The sequence below is a fragment of the Engraulis encrasicolus genome, chromosome 1, assembly GCF_034702125.1.
Source record: "Engraulis encrasicolus isolate BLACKSEA-1 chromosome 1, IST_EnEncr_1.0, whole genome shotgun sequence".
Lineage (NCBI taxonomy): Eukaryota > Metazoa > Chordata > Actinopteri > Clupeiformes > Engraulidae > Engraulis > Engraulis encrasicolus.
In genome coordinates, this window is record NC_085857.1 from 51,802,981 (window position 1) to 51,826,583 (window position 23,603).

Below are 23,603 nucleotides of genomic sequence, written 5' to 3' on the forward strand. Positions count from 1 at the left end.
AGGCATGCCATTTGTAAGTACATCATCTGGTAGACAGGGTCATATTGAGGGGCCATGGTGATTTTTAGGCCCGTATCTTACTTCAAATTAAAACCAGAGGTGTCAAAATCTGCTTATAAATTTTGAATGCAAAAAGTTGAAAAGTGGGCACCCCAACTTTAGAGGGCTTCTTCTCCGCAACCGTTGGACGTAGGGTGCTGATACTTGGTATTCTTTCAATTGACATCAAAAGGTACCTGTATGTGAGATATCGGGTAAATCGGAGGGGGTCACCTGGGGAGACTCTAGGGAATCATGTGAATTGACATGGAATGACCCCAAAGGGAAAATCATAGCCTGCGCAAAGTTTGCTAATTGAGCCAATTACCATGAAAGTGGGTCTTTCAGGTAAGCATTTAACCAAAGAAGGTGGATCTAACAAGAAGCGTCATTTTGTTTCCTTTCCGGTATCCACTTCATGTCGGGTGAACGCCCCTTTAGGAGACCTTCGGTTAGGAGACCTTCGGAGTCCTGAGGTTGAGAATCAATTAAGTCCCCTTAGCGCTGTAGATGGCAGTAGCGCACGTCTTGCGCAAACACTTCAAAAAGAGAAGAAGAAGTAGGGGACAACGCCCCCTTAGGAGACCCAACTTGAGCAGACCAGAGCCATTTAATAACAGAGTTGCGCAAACGGGGGACCAGGAAGTCGGTTGGTGATGTGATTCGCGTAGATTAAAATGTTTCTTAACAGTAAACTTCTGTTCGTTGGAAACTAACACAGAACCATCACATACCAAACAAAGATTAAGTACAAACAAATTACATTACCTTTACCACATTTTCTGTGTTCTACGGCCACCTCCTGGAACTAAGTAACTTCTAATAGAACTAAAGTCAATGGGGATTTCCATGTTAACGCTCCGTGAGGCTCCATGAGAGCCGCCATTGCTGTGGAAAGATTGGTCCATAGAGGTCTATGGGAGTGGCGTAACTCTGATATTAGATGGCTCTGGAGACACGTTTTTGCATCGAGTGGGCGTGTTTTGCGATATCTTGGTTTAATTCAGTATTTTTGATTTAACCTTCTATGAAACTCTTAACATGACTCAAAGTGCCTTTGACCAAATTGGTTATGGTGCCTGTAGCTAAATGGTCGGAATTCCTCTTTAACAAATATTTCTTAAGGTCTTGTCTTATGTTGTTAAATTTGGAGGGAATCAGAAGGCTATGCCTCACGAGTCTCTGTGGCATTCAACATCTTGGGTAATAGAAATAACTGCAGGCGATTATTATATCAGGGGTGGAAAGCAACTAAATTACATTTACTCAGGTATTGTAATTCAGTAGCTTTCATGAGTACATGTCAAGTACTTTTTAACATTAGAACTTTTACTTATACTTCAGTACATTTTGGACCAAGTATATAACTCAATTACACTGGAACCTGGCCTGAGTAAGGAGTAAAAAACATGGACTGCAAAATAAAAAAATAATCTGGTGGAAATTAAAGATTACACAGGACTGTAAACAGTATTTCCACCATTGTATTTTTACTTGTACTGGTGCCAAGCAAGAGATAGAGGTTATGAGAGACGATGTAAGAAAAAGACACATTGAATTCTCGAGAGGAAAGCATTTGTTAAAAAATAAATATTTTATGTACTTTTACTCAAATTACATTTTAAGTGAAGTACTTTTTACTTCAAGTAGATGTTAAGATAGGTACTTTTACTTGAGTAGGATTTAGGCAAAGCAAAGATTCTTTCACTTCAGTATACCTTTTCTTTACGCTTTCCACCTCTGGCCATCAGACACTTAACTCAAACTCATCTGCAGCAAGCAGTAGTTGAGTACGTTTTTATTCCATGGTGTATTTCTAGCAATTCCCTGTTTGACGCTTATGTGCGTCAACAATTTCAGTTCAGCCACGAAGTACTGTGGGTTTCACGGTAATGCTTCAGTTCATGTGTGCAAGAAGTACCATAAGGATCACAGTAGCAGTCTCTAAGTTGTGGATGCCCTGCCATCGCGTTGTTTGCATCCATCAGTGATGCCAGCTGTCCATCAGTAGGGCATGTCCCTTGTGTGTCTGCGTTGGTGTCTGCTGAGATTCCAAGCCTGTGAAAAACTCATCCCACACTGTCCACACTGATACGGTTTGTCTCCAGTGTGAATGCGCTGGTGTCGCTGGAGCGTTCCTGCCAGCGAAAAACTCTCCCCGCACTGTGCACAATGATAGGGCCTCTCTCCGCTGTGAACACGCTGGTGTACAATAAGCTTTCGTGCCTCTGTATAGCTTTTCCCACACTGTTCACAGGGGTAGGCCTTCTCCCTGGTGTCTCCGCCGTGAGTGTGCTGGTGTTCTCTGAGGTGCTCCGCCCGCGAAAACCCTCGTCCGCACTCTCCACAGTGGTAGGGCTTCTCTCTGGTGTGAACGTCCTGGTGCCGTTTGAGATGATCTGCCTGCGAGAAGGTTTCTCCGCACTGTTGGCAATGGTGGGGCTTGTCGCCCGTGTGAATGACCTGGTGCCGTTTGAGATGATGTGGCTGTGAAAAACGTGACCCACACTGTCCGCAATGGTAGGGTTTCTCTCCTGAGTGCGTGCGCAAGTGTACTCGAAGTTTACTGGGCTCCGGAAAGCTTTTTCCGCACTGGTGGCAGGTGTGAGGCGTCTCCCCTGTGTGAATGAGCTGGTGGGTTTTGAGAGCTTCCGCCCGAGCACAACGTTTCCCACACTGTTCGCAATGGTAAGGCGTCTCTCCAGAGTGAATGCGCTGGTGTCTTGTGAGAGTGCTTGGTCTTGAAAAGCTTTTCCCACATTGTAGGCAGTCATAGGTTTTGTCTGCAAAAACAGACACAAAGTCATTACAATTTATCATGACCCTTTAAATGCCTTCACACAGCATCCTGTTAACCAACCCACATGTTGATCCTCAACTTAGCTCTGTGTGTGTGTGTGTGTGTGTGTGTGTGTGTGTGTGTGTGTGTGTGTGTGTGTGTGTGTGTGTGTGTGTGTGTGTGTGTGTGTGTGTGTGTGTGTGTGTGTCAGATATGGGGTCGATCTCCTGTGTGAATGCGCTGGTTAACTCTAAGAAGGGGCTTCTCTGAAAAATAAAAATACAGAAATCATTACCACTCATCTAGACCCTTATAAATAAGTTTACCCAGCAACCCATTAACGATCCCACATATTGACTAGATTCTGGCCTCAATACATTTTAATTTGGACCTTTTATCTATTATGGCTGATGCTGATCATTGCGTATTTGCAAACATGTGGATATCGGCTTTCTGTAACTACAGTGATAACAACACTGTGTTCTCAAGAGGGATGGCCATGAGTATATTGTTGATTGTATGATTTTGGGAACTAATGTGTTTGTGAGGAGAGAGAGAGAGAGAGAGAGAGAGAGAGAGAGAGAGAGAGAGAGAGAGAGAGAGAGAGAGAGAGAGAGAGAGAGAGAGAGAGAGAGAGAGAGAGAGAGCATACCAGTTTTGGGTTCTCCTCTGTCTCTGTTGTTATTGTCGTTTGTTTCTTGTTGCCCTGGAGATGCTCGGCAGTCGACCAGCTGCACTGATAATCTCTTTAGCTGAAATAGGGACACCAGATCTGGAGATGAACAGACCACCTCAGAGCTCAGGGCTGGAGCCAGGCCAGATTCACCATCCTGCTCCTAAAAACACATTAAAAGACAAAAAAAACGGATCACACTGAATTACAATGGGTCATTTTATCGTGAAATCAGACACTTTGGGGCCCGGCCGATACAGATTTTAATAAAACTGTGTGTGTTTAGTGGCAAGGTAGAACCTCAGTACTGAATAAACACAAATCTGGCACTGATATCAAATGAGGAATGGACTAGGAAAGGTTTAATTAAGAGGGTAGGACACAATCCATTCATCCTTGATTATGACCATATAAATCACAAAGAGATGGGTTTGACGTTGTTTGAAAGCTCTATTTTGGCTCTACAAATTACTCAAAACAACATGGAACACAATAGTTATCCCAGTAGCTGTTTATAGCTTTTCTGATATTCAATATTTAATATTTTTAATACCTCGTAAATAATAAGAGATTGAAATAATGATATATATTCGTTTATTACTTAAAGGAGAACTCCACTTTTTTGAACATTAAGGCCATTTTCTGAGTGGTCTACAATGTTTTAGAGTCCCCCTCACCGTTTATTTCATGTTTGCTGCAGTCTCTGTTATTTGGTTTATTTGGATTTGAGATCAACCAGCTTTAGAATGGCTATCTATGGGCACCTGCAACTCTGTTCTTAAAATCACCTTTAACATTTGTTTTCAAGAATATGCAACTCACCAAGTCTTCAGCAGTATTCACTGGTGTTCCTTAACAATTTTTGTAGCGAAATATGGCATCTGTCGTGTTTTATGTAGCAATTTGTAAATTAAGTTTCACTTTCACTTTCTTTCACAAAATGGCAAATAAAAAATGACAGAAGCCATATTTCGCCTTGAAACTTGTTAGGGACTGCTAGTAAACACCCCTAACCACTTTGTGAGCTGTAGACTTTCGAAAACAAATGTTTAAGGTGATTTTAAGAACAGAGTTGCAGGTGCTCATAGACGGCCATTCTAAAGCTGGTTGAGATCAAATCCAAATCAGCAAAATAACAGAGACTGCAGCAAACATGAAATAAACGGTGAGGGGGACTCTAAAACATTGCAGACCACTCAGAAAATGGCCTTAATGTTAAAAAAACTGGACTTCTCCTTTAATATACACCAGTAAAATTCATTCAAAATGGCAGATATCGAGAAGATCCACCTTTTCATGTATAACTTCATAGTTTAACTACTTTTCTTATGACTTCGATGGTAGTGGTAAGTATTTGTGAAAAAGGTTAAAATGATCAATGGGAAGCATGAATACTGGAAGAAACTGCAACAAATATTACACAGTGCACCTAAGAGGTGGGCGATATTGGAAAAAAATATTACGTTTTTTTAACATACAATCTCGATTTCCACTTTTTTTTATCATGATTTTCAATTAAAAAAAAACAGGCAATCTAAGGCAACAACCCTTTCTGGGCAGATTGGAATGAATATTTGCCATTTTGCATGCAAACATTGAAAAAAACTAAAAAATGTGAAGGTTTCTGTAATCCATTTTCACCTGACTTTACCATGAGTGATTATTTCCCCCTCACTGAAGTGTTATTTCATGTGTGCATGCTTGCCGTCACCTACACTCAGACTAAGGCTATTATGCAACCATGTTTTTTGGCGATAACTGGAAAAAATGTTGGTGCTGTTTCTTTCTACTTTTTATGGTGAAATCCAAACATGAACATACAATTACCGACCAACCCTTTACAAACCACAATTAATATTACCAATTTTAAGTGGAAAAATGTAAAAAATTATATTATGAAGGTTTGATGTTTTGGGAATTTTTCTCTATTTATTCGTACATTTAGAGGTGATTCAATAAAAAAATGTCTAAGTCTAGTATTCCTTTAATGTTTACCCTCTAATATGAGCCCATAGCCATCTTCCTTGCATCTTATTTATACCCTCCATTGACTCCAAAAGCTTTACTGGTCTTGAATATATTTATATTTATTCAATCAACTCAATCAACTGTAGCCCATTAAGAGCCAGACCCATTACCTACAGGTGGGCATGACACACTAAACAGAAATGATAGAATTGGCATCCCAGGTGACTGTCACAAATAACACATCCTTTCATCTAGATCCCTACCTCCATACCCAGAGCACACCATATACAGAGGAAACCACTGTGCACTACAACGGATGCCACAGGCCAAATTGCCACAAAGCACCACAGTGGATCCCACATAAACCACACAGCACCAAGGTGGATCGGACTGCAGCACGGCAGATGCCACATTTAGTGAAGTGAAAGTGAAGTGAAAGCCCAACTGGGAAAGTCCAACTCCCGTTGTCATTGTGACACAGCACTCCACAGCACATTGCACACAACACAATTGCATTTATGCCTCACCCATGCAAGGGGGCAGCCACCAATGGCACCCCAAGGGAGCAGTGCGGCAGGATGGTACCCTGCTCAGGGTACCTCAGTCATGGAGGAGGATGGCGGAGCACACTGGTTAATTTCTTTCCCTACCAACATGGTGGGTCGGGAGTCGAACCAGCAACCTTTGGGCTACAAGTCTGACGCACTAACCGCTTACCCATGACACACCCGTGACTAGTTAATACATGAACAGGCCACACAGCAGCACGGCAGATGCTATATACATGTGTGGTCAAAATGATAGTTCTATTTCAAAGGTGGGTAAATGTCAAATTTCTTCAAGTAGATTGTTTTTTCTTGAGCAAAAATGCATTGGGGACGCTGGAAATTCACTGCACAATCACTGCACATTGTATTTTCAAAGCAAGAACATTGGCAATGTTCATAGAAATATCAGCGCTGACATCTGTCTTTGAAAGCTCAAAAATGTTCTGTGCAAACAAACAAATTTTTGAAAATTAAAATTTGGTGCATGGAGTCAACCAGTCAAGTCTGGCACTGGTCAACAGGTACAGGAGCCCAGGTTAATTGTACTTCATTAGGGCTCAAGCACGGAGCTCAAGGTATTGCAGATGATAAAATGCAAAGGGGTATTTTGATATCTTGTAAGATTACAAAATGGCAGCTTGATGAATTAAGGTTGATTAATTTACGTGTCTAATTTTAAAAATCAAAACAAATATTTCGCAATGTTTATCAACGAAAAAAACTCACAATTGCATGTAAATATTGAATATGCACAACTCCAAAACAGCCCCACCCCTTAATCGTCCCATGGGCTCTCTGGCGCCCCCCTAATGCATAGGCCTATGGGGCGGGGCCGGTATAACGTACAGCGAGAGACTCCAATTTTTTTGGGGTGTGTATCTCATTAAGATGAACAAAAAAAGTCATGGGATGCCATGGCCACGCCCAACAGGAAGTGAGATAATTGGACATACATGGACTTTGAAGTACTCTTCATGACCTTTACACTCAATCCGTATCATTTCAATGTGGATATGATCTCAAGACATAGCAGATAAAGAATTGCGAATGAAGTTTCAATATGTTTTAAGAAAACTAGATGGCGGCTTGATGATTTTTGATGAATAATTTAATTAATTACAATTGTACTTCATTACAATTGTAGCTTACTTCATTACACTTGGGGGCCGACATAAAATACGCTGATATAATACAATGGACCTAGGTTGAAATACCCGTTGACCATTACCGTACTTTGGTGAACTTCATGCACCGCAGATGTGAAACTGTTAATCGGCACGATGGTTATGTAACAAAATATTAGTTCAGGATGCTCAACAATGTTGAATTTTCAAGAATTTGTTAGTTTGTAATGTACAGAACATTTTTGAGTTTCCAAAGGCAGATGTCAGCATTACTATTTTTATGACCATGCATTTCTTCGCTTTCTGTTAATATTATAAAATTGAATTCTTTTTTCAACATTTTCCTGCTTTAACCCTGTGAGACCTGAACCATGAAAGCAATGACAGAAAATTCAATTTTTTTGGAATTTGCCTCAATATTGGTCCCTTATAAGAAATGTGAAAAAAAATGAAAATTTTGTTAAAGGGACACTGTGTGAGATTTTTAGTTGTTTATTTCCAGAATTCATGCTGCCCATTCACTAATGTTACCTTTTTCATGAATACTTACCACCAGCATCAAATTCTAAGTATTCATTATGACTGGAGAAATTGCACTTTTTCTTACATGAATCCATGGTCAGCCATTTTGAATTTCCAGAAATAGCCATTTTTAGCTGCAAAAATGACTGTACTTGGACCATACTAGAAAATATGTGTTTATTACTTAGTAAACTTTCATGTAAAGATCAAATTTGGCAATAGGCAGCCCAATTTCAATAAGCAGCATAGTTGCAGTACATTTTTGGACCATTTCCTGCACATTGTCCCTTTAAGGTCACTGAGATATTTAATGCATCATATATGATGCATCAGGCTTTAAATAAATCAGGGTTTCTGCACATTTTGCATCACCAAATATAAGACTTTTTAAGACAAATATAAGACCTCTGATGATAAAATATAAGACCACCGCTCGGGGTGAGGCATTGCAATATTGCTAATGTTATTAGTTTGCATTGCTATAATGAAATGTAGGCCTAGTACATAATATTAACAATATTATATGACATGCATGCATATGGTCAGTTAATTGACAACTGGCATTTAATTGAGGGTCCCACGCATGTTTTGACGGCCTATAGAAAAATCAGATGAATGTTCAATCAAATGCCTTTAAATGTACACATTAAAAATGGCTCAACAATTCATCATTTCTGATGGATAAATAGTTGAATGCACTTTGCTATTTAGTAGAGAGGACACCTGGTGTCAAAAGGGTTAAATGTATGACTACTCTGAGTGCCGTTCCTCCTCCTCCAGCTCGCTTTATCAGAGACGGGTAGCAGAAGCAAGCGTTCTACTTTGAGCTTAGCCTGTCTATAGTTTGGTATTCTCTAGATGGGCGCAAGAAACAGCGCACAACTTGGAAGCGATTTCCAGCATGTCCATAACAAGCATTTAGCGCGTTTACCGTTGCCCATCTGGTTACCGATTTGGACATTACGCACCTTGCCAGATCATTGGCTTCGTACATATTCTGTTACTCATCCGATTTCGTATTGCCTCGCGCTCACTTCCTCATGCTGCCATCATGTTAACGAAATCATTTTGCATTTGACAGAGGCATCAAATAGCCTGTCACGTATCTAGAGGCGATTTTGAAAGTGTAGGCTATTGTATGAAGGAACAATTATTTTCGAATACGGTCATAATGGACTTTATGAAATGAACCCTTTACATTTAGCAAACGCTTCTACCCAAACGCGAGGGCATGGCTAACATGCTTACGATAGACAACATTTAATACACTCAACGACTGATTAGGCTATGCGTCCTCCCGACACAGTTAACATCAAGCTTCATATTCCGACGTTGCTTTGGATAGCAGTTAACCGTCTTATTTCTTGTCCTCAAGCCACATTACACTGAACGTGCATCTATCTACCCATCTCGATACACGTTCATATTTTTTCGACCACTTTTTCGACTGTTTCTACTAGAACATGCAAGTAGGCTAGACGCTGCGCCCACAGGTCTGCGCCTGCCCCCCGCTGTGTGGCCAGCGGGCTGCGCTGCGCCACAAACACAGATCCGTTTCCTCTACTTTTCCGCATCTTGATAAGGGACGTATGCCGGTTAAATAAGGTTTATAGCGTCAAAAAATAGACCTTTTTTCTTACACTCAAGCTACCCAGATGAAATATAAGACCTCCCACGTAAATATAATACCACACTTCCAAAAATTGGCGAAATATAATGTTTTATAAGACCTTAAATCTCAAAATATCAAAAGTAAGACTTTATAAGACTTTTTAAGGATCCGCGGAGACCCTGTAAATGACCAGGCCAATTTCATGACCATTGAAAAATGACTTAATGCATTTACAACTTTTTTTTATTTAAAAAAGTTGTCAGACAATTTTAACTTGAGGATTATCTTTAAATATTTAGTGAGATCCTGCCATTTTTTAGCCTATCCTTGTTTTAGCAGGACCATATTTTACATTTCCCACAGCCTGGTTGGGAATTTTTTTTTAAATATATGTAAAAACATAGCTGATCGAATGCTTAACAATCTATTTATGAGTGTAATATAGATCATTATTCACTTTTGATGTGGAATTGGAATATATGGGTGCATTACTACAATTGGACCATTTCTCCATTCACTTCAATGCATTTTTTACGAGATCATAATTTCAACATTTTGCATCACATTTTCAAAATTGCAAGTAAAACCTGTTTCTTAAGGCAATATCTTTGTCTTGAAGTAAAACAACTTGTGTATTTTGTTAAATTATCGTTGTGGTATGCTTTGTAAGTTTCCCTATGGCAAAATGCATTGATGGCTGACTTCCTGCCACCGCCGGATGGTGCTTATTTGTTTCATCAGTTTTAGCACGATCTCTCTGCAACACGGTGTAAAAATATAAACTCTTCCTTGATTAATTGCAAAAAGCAAGTGTTCAAATTCAAGGATATAGTTATATTTCGGAAATTTGTACACAAACCCTTTGCAATTTGACGATATCTCCGCGTCGGTCAGGGAAACCGCTTCCACCCCTGTTCAGCCATGCTTTGCCGAGCTGTGGTCAACTTGTTGAGCGCTGCTCTCTTGTGGCGGTTTCCGTGTACTGCAGGACGTTTGGAAATGACACGCAAGATGTTTTTGAGATCTAATTTCTTTTTTTGCCAGCGGGGAGAGGGCTTTGAATTTGATGAATCAAATATGATGCGTCCGGTGCGATAGGGTTAAAATTAGGGGTGGGCATAGATTAATTTTTTTAATCTAGATGAATCTCACTGTAATTATGAAATTAATCTAGATTAATCTAGATTAATCTATATCAAAATGGCTCATTCAGAATAGGCACGCTAGCGAAATAATGACGAAAAAAAACCTAGGGGGTTTCTTAAGATGGCGCATTAGACCATAGCTCATCTCTTTTTTCAAAAATGCATCTCATCATCAAAAAAATGGTTGATATTTGGTGATGAAAAAAAATCACTGCAATATTTGAAAGGTGTTTCAAATATGTTAGGAAGCATTTACAATCATAATATACTGACATTTCAAAATGAACAGTGCTATAAATTGTAGAGGCAAATACAGATAAAACTATCAAACATTTAGACTATTTAAACAAAATGACCTCAACAGTTCAGCATTTCTAATGGAGAGAGAGAGAGAGAGAGAGAGAGAGAGAGAGAGAGAGAGAGAGAGAGAGAGAATGAATCTGCCACTGACTGTTAAAAAGGGCAGCGGCTCCAGAGAGGGAGGAGCTGCGCAGCAGGTACAGCAAAGTCAGAGCCATGCTACTAGATATCTAGAGCAAGTTCTAGACCCTAAAGGACTGGCCCACATCGATTTAGCCTAAACCTGACAGTTGTTCTCTGCATTAGAATGCCAGCAGAGTTACAACTCCAAATGAATTCAGTTTGCAAAAAAAAAAAGAGTCAAGCGCGACGACCGCAAGTTTGGCTAGATCAAGCGCAACAACCGCGAGGTGTATTACAGTCTGACATAAGTCGCAAATGCGCGATCATAACACAAACATTTAGCGACTGTAGATATTGACAGTTTCAGTTTGACAATCTTCAAAATGTAGGCCTATATCACACGGAATGTTTTGCAATTATGGCACAGGCAAGATTTCTGGAACAAGACTGTTGTTTGTGTTCCATGCAATGCGTGAGGAAATGTAGGCTATGTCGTGCTGATACACAATAATGTCTGCTTCACCTCAAACAATAACTTCTCTCTAGTCTACCACTTATGACAAAGCACTATAACAACAATAAGGCAGAGAGATTAATGTTTACAGCATGCAAACACTGTTCATATTTAGTAGGTCTGCTGAGCAACAGGTGGAGAGGCGAAGTGACTGGAGGGCAGTCTGAAAGCGTCTGTCAATCGAACGCTATGGTGACGCGCATCTCCAAACCCCAAATCCATATTTTGAGAATAGATTAACGTGCGATATTTTCTTTGTCACGCGACAAGAGTCTCAAATTATCGTAGCACGTTAACGCCGATAACGGCCCACCACTAGTTAAAATAGAATGTGCAGTGAATGTGCAGTGTCCCCGATACATTTTTGCTCATGAAAGTACAATTTATTTTAAGAATCTGGACATTTACTCACATTTGTAAAGGCACTGCTATTATTCTGAGCAGAATTGTACATTCACAGCAAGCAGGGTGCCTACAGATATTCCTAGGTTGAATTTACTACCTTTTACTACTTTTTTACTACCTCCAATTGTTTTTTTTACTTACTACCATTACAACATCGATCTTAAAATGACTACAGAAATGAAATAGCTTTCCAAAGCCTATTAATAACACAAATTAATAATGTTTTTGTAATTTAACAAGCTAATCATTGAGTGTATGTGTTAGTACAAGTTAATGCAGGTATGTTTGAAACATTTATACTCACCAACTCACCATTTATAATGGTTAAATAATAGTGCAGTGCACTTTTAACAGAAGAAGTCGCTCTTCTCAGAGAGTGGGGGGAGAGAAAGAACCAGCAGTGCACCTTGAAGTGGATTCCTGTAGTCAATGTCCACCAGGACTCTGCTAACTTTTTGCGCTGGTTGCACTAGTGCGTCTAAAAATTGTTTTCAGGTGCACCAGCACAAAATCTAGGTGCACCCAAATGCCCCCCAACACCTGTGTGTGAGAGTCTGTGTGTGTGTGTGTCTTTAACAGAATCAGAGAAAATACTACACAGGATATGACAAAAATGGCAGTCATTATAGTTATGGCAAAGTTTTCGTGATTTTGATAGAACACAGAATCCATAACCAGCCTTGACTACCAATACAGGGCTCCAGAGTGCGACCAATTTGGTCGCATATGCGCCCATTTTTTTCAATGGTGCGCCTAAAAAATATTTTTAGGCGCACTGGTGCGACCAGCCATCAGTAGAACAAAATCAATTACCAAACAAACGTTTTAATAGACATAAAATTAATAGTCATTCTACAGTAGTGGCCCATCATCACACAATAAAACGTGTTAATGCGGTCATTCCTTCAACTCCGCTGAACTAGCTTTCTCCCCCTTCCTCTCGCGGACAGGCAGCCCGACGTTTCAGAATAGAATGTTCGACTTCGCTCAACTATCCGAGTTCACATGTGCCAGCGAGTTTTGTGTTCTCAACCGGGCGAGTTTTGCAACGGACGAGAGAGTTACAATCACGGTAAAAACAGGAAATGACTTGAGGATATTTTAAACACGAGAGAGTCACAATCACGGGGAAAAACTAAATGGCTTGAGCGGATATTAAACATTGCCACACAAAAACGCAGACGGGTGCAGATAATTGCCCGTTTCAGCCGCGTGCAGAGCTGGCCAAACAACAGGTGACGCGCTAGTCTGTCGGGACTTCTGTGAGTTTTTTGATAGCGACTAGGGCAGGCTACATACTGCCTATCAGTCGGTAAGCCATCGTTCATGCACCTCGAGACAGCACGAGAGAGAGGGGGAGAGAGAGAGAGAGAGTGTGTGTGAGCGAGCGAGCGCACTAGTGCTGTCGTGTCTGTTCGTAGCGCTTGCTAAGATACCACAATCATTATGCAGAGGGAGAGCGCTCAAAAACGGGGAAATAGACAAAACCCAATTCACTTCAGATTCCACTGTAAACATAGGCTAGGCTATTTGTGTCTAATGATTTAAAAAACCATGACATTTTTAGCAGGGTTTGTTAAAAAATCTATCTATCTATCTATCTATCTATCCATCCATCCATCCATCTTCATATTGTAACTCTGTGCTTGTGCCGTGTGCGTAGCCTTATTGCAGAAAAGGCTGGTATGTTGATGTTACTAGTCACATACTGACTAACAGGCTACTAATTTGGTCTTTTCTACCAGCCAAACTGCTTGTATCCAAGATGTGTTACTTAGGTAGCCTACTGTCATGTCTTTTATAAGGAGCACATTTGGGAGACTAGCCTATAGCACATGAAAGGCTCCAGGTCTTTTAAATAGCAACAATAATATAATAATAATAACAATAATAATAATAACAATAATAATAATAATTCGTATTATTCTATTATTGTTGCTATTATTATTGCTATTATTATTTGTAATTATTATTTTTTAAAGCTGAGGTGCGTGTGTGTAGGCCTATGTGGTGGTGAAAACATTTGGCTGCACCTAAGTGCAACCAGTGCAAAAAGTTAGTCTGGAGCCCTGCAATAGCAGACCTTCTGTAACCCTTAAGCCTAAGGCACCTGCAAAAAAACGCCTGCTGAACGCCTCAGCCAGGGATGTCAAACTGAAATTCAGAGGGAGCAAAATTAAAATAACTTAAAATTCATTGTTTTTTAAAAGGGACTACAATTTCACTTTTAAAAAACACTCATATGGTAGCTACATCGATAGATTTGTTGATTTTTGTTTGTTTAGGTGGAAACCGAGGTGAATTTGGTTTTGCCCTTCCCCATTCTGGATCGCTCCTAATGATGATTGTGGCATCTTAGCAAGCGCTTCGAAGCGTCTGCGTCTCTCTCTCGTCACACTCTCTCTCTGTCTCGGTGCATGAAGGATGCCTTGCCGACAGATAGTACGTCGCTATCAAAAACATCTGCAATCTCCCGGGAGACTTTGCGTGTCAACTCTTGACAGTGACTGAAACGGGCCATTCTTTGCGCTTGAACCTTCCGCGTGAATTCTATCAGTGGCCGCTGCTGTTTGCATTACGTTTCCCTTCTTACCCTCTCGTCCCGTTTCAAAAATCCCAGATTTGGTTGAGCACCACCTCGACTAGCACATTATGAACTCGGGTAGTCGAACATTTAATTTTGAAAAGTCGGGCTGCCTATCAGCGCAAGGTGCAAGGGGTAGAAAGCCAGAGCAGCGGAGTTGAAGGAATGGCCGCAGTTCCAAAAACGTTTTTATTTTTTGGTGGGCTAATACCTACTAGCACTACTGCAGAATGACAAATGGCCATTAAAATGGCGTTTAGCATTGTCAATTAATTTTGTTTTTGGCTGGATGCACCGGTGAAAAAATATTCAGCCTCGCATTCTTTTACTCGACCGATTTGTTACATTTAACACCAATATTACGCACCATGTTACGCACCAATTTCCACCGCTTCTGACTTCATTAGTATTGTATGAACAACAGCTAATCTCAAACAGACAGTCATCATGGAATTCATGAAATTGCGTTTAGCAGACCTTTCACCGTTTCACATCCAACCAGGTTAGTCGCGTCTAGCAGAACGTAGACTACAAAATGCCTAGCAGGTAGCTTTTGTGGCGCTGCCGATGTCTGACGCCTGTCAGTCAGCTGCTAGTTAACAACTACTGGTAGTATTAGCACAAAGCTAAATCAGTTCACCCAGCGTCCGTCCTTGCAGCTGCATAAAAATCAATTTGCCGAGAGTTGAGATCATGGGCTACAGCAGTGGTCGGCAAATAGGGGCCCGCGGGCCAATTTTGGCCCGCCATCTATTCTGCCTGGCCCGCGAGATGACATTAATTTGATGTATTATTATTATTTTTTTTTTTTACTTTTTTGTATTATTATTTTTAAAAGGGAATACATACAGCAGTACCATACATTCATACATTTCGAAACATTTATTGAGGTATAGATGATATTCCTAAATTGACAAAATGACAGGTGGAACATCCCTGCACTTATCCATGACGCACAGGTCGGAACGGTATGGCACGCCATGTGCGTGTAATCTTAAGCAAAAAAAGTGTCCTGTCTCCCTCCTCCAGTGGGAAAGGTAAAAAATAGTCTAGGTTTCATTAAATTAACATAATGTCTGCTCAAATGTGAAATGGCCCAATTAAATCAAATCATAAAGAAAGAAGTGAAAGCCCAAATAAGCTAACCCACACCGCGGCGAGACACTTTCGATTCTGTTAATTCCACGAAGCGTCAGAAAGTCAAAAGGCCGTTCGTTGCACTGTGCTCTCTGACAGCTCAAATTTTGCGTGGCAGCTCTTGACTTGCGCTTTGTAATGAATCTTCTGTTCGTATATTCAAGACGCTTTTCTCCTACATGTGGAAACACAGCGCGGGAACAACAGAAATTCCAGAGTCGGAGAGAACTTTCCAGTATCACGCAAAATGTGTGAAAGGACTCTCATGCTGTTTAATCCCGGGACCCGGGATTCCCGAGAAATCTGATCAAAACAATTTCCCGTTTCCCGGGAAAGCCATGACGGGAAACCGGGAAAAAAAATTAAGTGCGTGTCTATTTGTTGTCCTAGCAACAGTAAGCAACAGTGCCATCTAACAGCGGTAACACTTCAGGCTCACTTAAGCAGCAGCAAAATCTAGTTTCAGCCCAATTCACCGGCGAAAGGCTCCCAATTCCGCCCGCTTGATTTCAGGTCACGTCAGTATTTCCGTTACTGTTTATTATTCCTTCATGCTGTTGTGTTGATTTCGTTCACACTTGCAGTTCTGGCTTTACCGTTGCAGGAACTGTGATTAGGAGCAAAATTATTCAACCGTTTCCACAGTAACGATCAAACTAAAGCGAAACAGGGAAGCGGCCAGGGCGAGTTTTTAGACAGAATGTCGTCGTGAAATTAAAGTTCCATCTCTTTCATGCTGCTGTTACGGACACCCTTCATTACAATGCTGTTTATGGCCGTTTGACCCGGTTTTAAATGTCATCACCGTTTCAAATTGTAAGCATACAAACATCGTATCATGTTGATATCCATTCCTGACTTAAACAGTAGACACATAATTAACTATCATCACTTATGAGTAGTAAAACATGCCTGCCACGGCCTAACAATAAACAATAAAGAGATGTTTGTGTAACTTAACGAGTGATTATTCCCCTTTGCTGCCGTTAGTTCTTAACAGCCATATAATGGATTTAAGGAAATCATTAAATGGTTGACTATACCATATTTCCGTTTTCATAACAGTGTGCTACTTTTATGTAAGGGCTGCTTAGGTTTTTTTCTTTTTTTTAGAAGACGAGTCACCGTCACCAACAATCCACCCGTCATTGATAAGCGCTGCATGCTGCGCACAGGCTATCATCTTACACTTCATTATTATTGTGTTGGTGGATAGTAGAGCTTAATCTTAATTCTTTTCTCCCAATAATGATACAAACAGTAACAACTTGATACAAAATGCCAGTTTGGGAGGAACAGTTGAATTATAGCCTCTACATGACTAGATCAAAAAATGGGAGGGAAAAAAAAAACGGGATTTCCCGGGATTCCCGGGAAATGGGTCGTCCGATCCCGGGATTTGATTCATGCCATTTTCGGGAAAAATATTAAACCCTACTGGGGACACTTGGACCAGTACAAGGGATAGAGATTCAGTAACCAGAACTATTTTGAGTAGCCCAACCGCTGAACACCTATTCCAAACTAATAAAACGTGAGGATATTAGGACACAGAAGACATCGCCAAATCAGCTGGAAACCGTAACCGGTTGGTAATTTCTCTCTTTTCAAATAACCCACTGCAAATGGTGTTACCATCACAGGCTGTGTTACTGTCTTTAGGCGAGTACATTTAGGGTTTAACCCCCAAAAAATTGATTAAGTTTTTTTCATGGATTATATTACTATTGGACCTCCTAAATGACATACTAAAAATCTAGTAAAATCTGACTTTGGGAAATTAGTTATTTTCAACATGGCTGCTATAGGCTCAGGGGTGATAGTATTCAGGCACCATGCCTGATTTCAGGCTTGACAGAGTTTGCAAAAATAAAAACATTGATAATAATTAGCCATTAGGTTATTCTTACCTCAGAAAGTGTTATAGGTTCAGGGTTTTCTTCTACTATGAGGCTTGAATTATGGTCATACACAGGCTATTAAATGTTTGAATAATGTGTCAAAATAGGCCTACATTACGTCACTATGCAGTATCTTGTCGTCGTCGTTAGAGCAGGGGGAAAAGTTCAGGCTCTGGATTTTTTTTCACTATCACCCCTGTAGGCTTATTATAAGGGCCGAGAGACACTCCAGGTGAATAGGCCAAAAAATTTAGCTTGCTAATATCACCATGAAATTTAAACCGGTGATTACTCACATATTTGTGAGAAAAAAATGTATTGCAAGTTTTCTGAAATGTTATATTTTAATATGGTAATTAGAAATGCAAAACCTCAAAATCTGAAAAGGCCAGGCTCAAAATTAGTCTTATTTTGTTTCTAGTAAGCCAAAAGATATCTTCAGAAGAGAGTATGGACATCTTGTTTTGCTTTGTAGTAAATCTTAAGATCTTTGTGCAGACACGCCAGCTAGCAATATTTTCAAAACATGTTTTTTTAAAGGAGAAGTCCAGTTTTTTAACATTAAGGCCATTTTCTGAGTGGTCTGCAATGTTTTAGAGTCCCCCTCACCGTTTATTTCATGTTTGCTGCAGTCTCTGTTATTTGGCTGATTTGGATTTGATCTCAACCAGCTTTAGAATGGGCGTCTATGAGCACCTGCAACTCGGTTCTTAAATCACCTTAAACGTTTGTTTTCGAAAGTCTACAGCTGATAAAGTGGTTAGGGGTGTTCACTAGCGGTCCCTAACAAGTTTCAAGGCGAAATATGGCTTCTGTCATTTTTTATTGACCATTTTGTGAAAGAAAGTGAAAGTGAAAGTGAAACTTAATTTACAAATTGCTATTTAAAACACACATAAAACACGACAGATGCCATATTTCGCTACAAAAATTGCTAAGGAACACCAGTGAATACTGCTGAACACTTGCTGAGTTGCATATTCTTCAAAACAAATGTTAAAGGTGATATTAAGAATAGAGTTGCAGGAGCCCATAGACGGCCATTCTAAAGCTGTTTGAGATCAAATCCAAATCAGCCAAATAATAGAGACTGCAGCAATCATGAAACAAACGGTGAGGAGGACTCTAAAACATTGCAGACCACTCAGAAAATGGCCTTAATGTTCAAAAAAGTGGACTTCTCCTTTAACACATCTCTTAGATTAAAATAATTCAGTTTTATGTTTCTCAAGTCCTTCCAGATATTCTATGAGTCTGGTAATATAATTTTTAGCATGCATCATGGCAAGGTCAGCTATCCTCAACTCATAGCCTCTCCACAGGGGTGTCCTAAGGGCTGGTACTGGGGCTCCTATTTGCCATGTAAGTTACACCACGTCACTGGGTCATGTCATCTGTTCTCACAGATTCTCATACTACTGTTACACTGATGAAGCACAGTCATATCTGTAAATTTGTGACATATGACTCCATGGTCTACGCACACCTTACCGCTTGCCTCTCTGAACTATCACAAGTATGATGGAATGCAGTTGAGCCTCGCTAAAACAGCACTGCTGGTGATCACAAGCAAAGATTCAGGCTGCCATGATATCAAACTCAATATGGACTCTGCTGTTGCCTCAAAGGCCACAAGAAACCTAGGTGTCATTATTGATGGCCATCCATCATCCTCTGACCACATAGCCTCAGTTTCCCAGTCCTGTCGCTTCTCAGTAACTTAAATATACTAGAGGTGCACCGAAATGAACATTTGTGGCCGAAACCGAAACTGAATAATAATGAAATCACTTGGCCGAATACCGAAACGAAACTGAATATTACAATTCAGTCAAAAGTGATCAAAAGTTAGGTTTTTCACTATTTTTAAATATTGCTGAAATCTACGGTTTACAATATCGGTAAATGTTTTGAGATGTTTTTGAAAGAAAATAAATGTGTATTTGAAGTCTTCAAATGTTAGAGTAGAACTGATATTAGTTTAATTAATGCCCATTTTCAATTCATTTTCTATTCGGCCTCCGATTCGGCTGCTCAATTGGCTTTCGGCCGAAAACCGAAAGTGGCCGAATTTTCGGTGCACCTCTAAAATATACATACAATCAGACTGTGCCTGACCTAAATGACTCCACTTCTGGTAGGCCTACTGTCCATCTGACCTCAACTACTGCAACTTTCTCCTGACTGGCCTTCCAGCTTGTGCAATAATACCTTTGCAAATGTCACTGCATGTCACTCCTCTTTTTCATGCCCAAATTTAATACAAGGCCCTGACCCTTGCCTACAAAGCTAAAACAGGCCCTACTCTGGCGTATCTGAAAGCTATGCTAAAGCCCCATGTTCCTTCCAGGACACTGTCTTCCTCTAGTATCAACCATTTCATCTTGCCCTCTACATACACAAGTAGTGGCTCCTGTCTGTTCAGTTCAGCTGCTGAAAGACCCAAAACACCCAGTGACACCATGATTCATCACTGATGATGTGCCCTGAAAAACAACACATGGATATTACCATAGCAGTATTGTCTTTATCCACCCTAACAGCACTCCAACCAAACAGATCCTGAAAACATGATAAATCACGCAAATTGCATGACATAGTGAAGTTGAACAATATAAGGGAGTTAGCATCTGGCAATTTTGACAAGTAGGCCTATATATTGCTGACAAAAACATTTCATTTCATTTTCAAATATAACATTACATACATAACATACACAAATATAACATTTCTGGGTTTCCAATGTAAAATAAATAGGTCTTTTCAAGATAGCTAATAATGTAATTATCATGTAATAACCTTTATTTTGAAAAACTTTGATCTTGAAAATGACACCTTTCCTGACGTTAGATTTTCAGTATGTTAGTAAGGACACCTGGATGTATTGATATCAGTTGAAAAACCTTTTGTATCAATTTTTTTGGGGCTTGGTATATTAAGGCCATAGATGTACTCGCCTACTTGTTCTTAATGAATCTTCCCCCAACAACAAAAACATGAGGTGTGATCATTGCGTTATGACAGAGTTGTGTTTGAGGGAAGACGCACACTAGTAGTCTATTCGATAACTAGCGGTCCCGCGGGCCAACGGTGCATTCTGAATCATTTTTTCTTTTCAAGGTTTTCAACAACGACATTTTGCATCGATAAATAATGAATTATTTAAATGGCAGGAACAAACCCCCCCCCCAAAAAAGAGCTATGGCCCGCGATGCCATTGTCTGAAAAAAAATTGGCCCGCGTCCAAACTTAATTGCCGACCCCTGGGCTATAGGAATCAAAACAAATTAGAAAACAAATAAGACCATGTTGTAGGGAGTCAGGGAAATTACTACCAGTTGAGATGTGGCTTACTACCTTTTACTAGGGATGGCACAAACCGCACCGATCCATCGCAAACCGCAATTCATGTACTGCCCAGAAAAATATGTAAAACAGACATTCTAGGAGTATCTTATCCAGTCTCTCTGATTAAAACATTAGCGTATACAGGGTATCTGCACATTTTTGCTCACCCAATTTAATGCTTTTTAATACCATTTTTAATACCTCCAACAAGAAAATTAATACCACTACACGGGGTGTGTGCATGTGCACGTTACATGGTATAGTTGTTATTACATTGCTATAATGCAATGCAATACACATATACAATAAAAGTATTATGACTATTATGCTAGTAGTGAAGCCTAATGTGAACACATGTAAGCAGCAGCAAGGAAGAACTGATCTGGAAGCCTTATGGAGACCAAGCTTGTCGAATTGCATACAAGCAGGAGGAATAGCATCTTTAGCATGCTGCTATCCTGCTAAGTGGCTGTCGGCCAGACTCACCCGTGGTCGCACTCGAGCTAGAGATATCCGTCAGCACACCTGCTATCCATAGACACTGCTTGTGGTAGCCTAGGAGTGTATTTCCAACCATGTCCACGGTCTCCAGATTTTTTAAGGTAAACAACAAGAGGGGTGGAAAACGCCCGGAGCACAACATTGATCTAGTTCAAAAGCCGATGCCTCCTACACGATCAGCGTTGTTTTGCCTTCTCCTTGTCAGCAACAGTTCCAGTAATTTTGACTTAAAGACACTTGTGCAGAGAGATGCCTTCAGTGAAGCTTGTACTTGTTGCAACCTGTACCATTTGGACCGCCACGAACACAATATTTTCCACTGTGCTTTGATTTACTAGCCATAGACGCCGCCATTGATTACTATAACTTTGTGGGTTCGGAGTTGGACTGTGTCAACCTTATGACGTCACGCATAAGACAATAAATTCGCACTACTGGACAAAATATTGCTCATTTTGAGCACGTTTTAACATGACTTCCCGGATAAATTATTACACACATAATATCTTGTTTTAATCACAAAGCTTGGAACTTTTGTAATATGCAGCACAAACTGTAAAATTCCAACAATTAATATTCGTTTCATTTCTTCTTTAAGTTAATGGGGGGGCCTAATGTTTCTCCCTCAGCCTCGCACATGCTTTAATAAGCCTACGAAATAAAACTGAGCAGGCATTCACGCTGCTCTCTGTTATTTCATTCTCACTGCCAGCTCCCTTGTCACTTTCTGTGGCAGACATTTGCCATGACTTGTTAAAGAGGTTTCTGAATGATGTGGGAGTTTTCATGACTGTGCCCCTCCCTTAGAATAATGTATTATTATTCCAAATCAAAGTAGCCTGCATCTGTGTTAAAATTACAGTTGATCTGGCTGCTGCCCAGGAGGGCCCAAGCTCCAGTAGTCTTTATTGTTGTGCCTAATTTAACCAAAGACATGCAAACACAACAAAAAGAGCGAGGTGACACACACTAGTTTGAAACACCATTAGGCCTAACCCATTTCTTTTAAATTCCTTCAAAACTGAAACCATTTCAAAATGGTGCATGTTTGAAAGTTTGATGACATTTAATCAAATACCTTCAATTGTAAAAAATAAAATAAAATGGGCAACAATTGACCATTCATAATGGATAAATAGTTGAGTGCACATTAGCCTACTATGAGTAGAGGCTATAACACCTGTGGTTTAAAAAGGGTTAAAAAGGAACGGCTCTGGGCTACTCCTCCTTTCCCCCCAAGCTTCATAATAGAGACGGTGGCATCTAGCAAGAGGCGTTCTACTTTCAGTTTAGCAACAAGTCCTTCTTCGGAGCGGCGAGAGCAAGAAGCAGCAGCTTCATGTGAATACCACAAGCATTTCACCGCTGACACCCAACTAAAATATAAGCTACCGATGCACACGCCACGCGGTTACCGATTTGGACATCCTCGCATATCTCATTGCGTCATTTAGACTCGTAAACACCGGTTTGTTACATTTTACACACATTTCCACCGCTTGCAACTTCACTACTCGGGCACACTCCCGATTGCGTTACCCCTTGACAGCATCAAACCGTAAACACAATGATACGAAGCTCGGAGACTTTGAAGTAGAATATTGCACGATTTAACTGCTAATCTACATTGCAATCATGGCATTCATGCAATTACATGAGTTAGCAAACGCTACACTCAAGCTCACGCTTTCGACGAGTAAAGTTTCGACGGTACCACAGAAATACAAATATCCACGCGGCATTTTGGTTGATGAAATTTAAAGTCTCAACTCTTAAACTGCGGTCAAGTCAGCCACCACACGCACTGTGGTCGATGGAATTTACTTGGTCAGCCATCGTCATCAACCAGTAGGGGGATCCAGACGAGGGGGTCTGCTACCTGGCCGCCTGTCATTGTCGCGTGCCTTGTTTCCTACCCCAGGCATGTTCCGACTCGGAGCGCTTGTTGCCGTCTGTCTTAGTGATGGAAAACTGTTTTTACGTAAATTAACTGTCCAAATCTCTATATAGTAGGCTACTACAATGTGTCCAGGTGAAATTTAATGCCGATCCTTTGAAAATTAATGCCACACCTCGAAATTTAATGATTTTTAAAGCCTTAAATTGCAAGTTCTGTATTTAATGCTTTTTAATGCTTTTTAATGTCCCGCGGGGACCCTGGTATAAGACCAATCAGAGGATGACACAATTAAAATCACACCATTTTCACATTATGAGCCTATACAATAAGCCTATTATAAGCCTACACATCACTTTATAACTGCAGTTATATAAATATTGTTTAATATTCCCAGTGCATCATTTATCATGAACTAAAAAAATGAACCGTAGAGAACCCAAAACCGTGACCTTGACACCGTGATATGAACCGAACAGTGAA

At 40.3% G+C, this 23,603-nt stretch overlaps 1 protein-coding gene across 2 annotated transcripts in view; it reads right to left on the bottom strand.

Annotated features, from left to right (window-relative positions):
- Positions 1–1,509: 1,509 nt before the first annotated feature.
- Positions 1,510–23,603, bottom strand: part of LOC134454160 (zinc finger MYM-type protein 1-like) — a 29,301-nt gene continuing 7,207 nt past the window's right edge. Inside the window, exons 5-7 of one of the 2 annotated variants that reach the window (XM_063204988.1) lie at positions 19,774–19,860; positions 3,471–3,654; positions 1,510–2,822 (exon numbers count right to left, since the gene is read on the bottom strand). The gene's annotated coding sequence lies outside the window, so the exon portion shown is untranslated. The remainder of the gene's footprint in view (positions 2,823–3,470; positions 3,655–19,773; positions 19,861–23,603) is intronic. The other variant, XM_063204979.1, reaches the window with a different exon arrangement.